Source organism: Macaca mulatta, chromosome 10 (genome assembly GCF_049350105.2).
Source record: "Macaca mulatta isolate MMU2019108-1 chromosome 10, T2T-MMU8v2.0, whole genome shotgun sequence".
Classification (NCBI taxonomy): domain Eukaryota; kingdom Metazoa; phylum Chordata; class Mammalia; order Primates; family Cercopithecidae; genus Macaca; species Macaca mulatta.
Window position 1 is genome coordinate 87,103,919 of NC_133415.1, and position 2,615 is coordinate 87,106,533.

The window sequence follows — 2,615 nt, forward strand, 5'->3', positions numbered from 1 at the left end:
CAGGTTCATGCCTTTCTCCAAAGATGATTTTGAGGACTTCAATATTTATAGGGGAAGGGGTGGATGCTGGGGGAGAAGAAGAAATTTTTTAAAGATGTGGCTAGATGAGAGACAAATTGTTATATCTTTTTTAGTCTTTGATCAGCCTTTCACTGAATACACAATTTACATGTGAGAGGGGGGTTGAGAAATAGTAACTTATGTCTCTGTCTGGCTCAGTGAATCTGCATTTTTACATAAGATAATGTAAACAGCAGGACAGAGGAAGCAATCAGATATGCGTTTGTCTCAGGTGGGCAGAGGGCTGACTTTGAGTTCTGTCTGTCCTTTGTCCAAAGCCTGTGAATATAATGATCAATTTACATTGCCACAGTGAAATTCAACAGAACTGTTTTAGGGTAAAGATGGGCAAATTGTGAGAGAGGTATGTCGCTTTTATCTTAGTAGCTTTCTGATTTAGGAACCAAATGGGAGATGGGAGACGGGTTTGCATGACCCAGTTCTCAAGCGTGACTTTTCCCTTTGGTTTAGTGAGTCTGGGGTCCCAAGATTTTGCTTTCACAAAGAGCATGAGGGATGGGAGATGTTGTGACCATTTTTGAAAAATATATTTTCCCGCACCAGATAAGGGGGTGAGCTCTGGAGTCAGATGCTTGGATTAGAATCCTAGCTTTGCCATTTAATGCCTATGAGTCTCCGTTTCCTCATCTATGAAATGGGACTGATAGTAGCACTGCTTTCAGGGGATTATTGTGAGAATTGAATAAGATAAAGCTCCAAAGTACAGGATATCTAGCCCATGACTGATGTTCAGTGGGTATCACTGTTGTTGGAACCGGTCATCATACTCAGCTCTGACCAGTGTGGTTCACTGCCCCAGACCATTGCCTGTTTGCATGTGTGTGATGAAAGCTGGAGAGGTGTTCAAAGACAAGTGTTAGAATGGGTCCATGTGCACATGCCATAGGAGCTGAGCTTGAGGGAATGAATGTGTGTGTGTTTGTCATTGTGAGTGGGTGTATAAGTGGAAACTTGGGCAGGGTTTGCATACATGAAGGCACATGCAGTGCTATTGTCAGATTGTCAGAGACGTGTGAACCAGAGGGACTCCATCTTAAAGAGGAGATAGGTAAAATGAGAGGCTGAGACCTACTGGGCTGCATTCCCAGATGGTTTAAGGCATTCTCTCTCTTTTTTTTTTTTTTTTTTTTTGAGGTGGAGTTTTGCTTTTGTCACCCAGGCTGGACTGCAATGGCGTGATCTCGGCTTACTACAACCTCCACCTCCCAGGTTCAAGCAATTCTTCTGCCTCAGCCTCCCAAGTAGCTGCAATTACAGGCATGCACCATCACGCTTGGCTAATTTTTTGTACTTTTAGTAGAGACAGGGGTCTCACCATGTTGGCCAGCCTGGTCTCGAACTCCTGACCTCAGGTGATCCGCCTGCTTTGGCCTCCCAAAGTGCTGGGATTACAGGTGTGGGCCACCATGCCTGGCAGGTTTAAGGCATTCTAAATCACAGGATAAGATAGGAGATCGGCACAAAATACAGGTCATAAATATCTTGCTGACAAAACAGATTGCAGTAAAGAAGCCGACCAAAACCCACCAAAGCCATCAAGGCCACGAGAGTGACCTCTGGTCATCCTCACTGCTACATTCCCACCAGAGCCATGACAGTTTACAAATGCCTTTGCAATGTTAGGAGGTTATCCTACAAGGTCTAAAAGGGAAGGGATGAATAATCCACCCCTCGTTTAGCATATAATCAAGAAATAACCGCTTTCCAACTTGGACCTGGCAGAATGGCTCCCGCAAAGAAGGGTGGCGAGAAGAAAAAGGACCGTTCTGCCATCAACGAGGTGGTGACCCGAGAATACACCATCAACATTGACAAGCGCATCCATGGAGTGGGCTTCAAGAAGCGTGCCCCTCAGGCACTCAAAGAGATTCGGAAATTTGCCATGAAGGAGATGGGAACTCCAGATGTGCGCATTGATACCAGGCTCAACAAAGCTGTCTGGGCCAAAGGAATAAAGAATGTCCCATACCGGATCCATGTGCGGTTGTCCAGAAAACGTAATGAGGATGAAGATTCACCAAATAAGCTCTATACTTTGGTTACCTATGTACCTGTTACCACTTTCAAAAATCTACAGACAGTCAATGTGGATGAGAACTAATCGCTGATGGTCAAATACATCAAATAAAGTTATAAAATAGAAAAAAAAAAGAAATAACCATAAAAATGGGCAACCAGCAGCCATTGGGGCTGCTCTGCCTATGGAGTAGTCATTCTTTTATTCCTTTACTTTCCTAATAAACTTGTTTTCACTTTACGGGTTTGCCCTGAATTCTCTCTCGTGTGAGATCAAAGAACCCTCTTTTGGGGTTTGGATCGGGACCCCTTTCCTGTAACACTATGGATGTTTGTGGGTGTGTGGGATAGAGGAGTGAGACCGTCTTAAGGTCAAGTGTAAGCATGTGTGAATAATTAGGACTGTGTGTGGGTAAGTTAGCTGGTGAGGGTTACAAGAGTATGAGATATGGCCAAGCATGTGTGTTAGATTGAGGGTGTATGTGTGCATGAGTGTTATGTGTTTTCCAGATGGTGCT

At 44.2% G+C, this 2,615-nt stretch overlaps 1 pseudogene; it reads left to right on the forward strand.

The window, feature by feature from the left end:
- The first annotated feature begins 1,781 nt into the window (after positions 1-1,781).
- Positions 1,782-2,226, forward strand: LOC708085 (large ribosomal subunit protein eL31 pseudogene; annotated as a pseudogene).
- Positions 2,227-2,615: the final 389 nt, after the last annotated feature.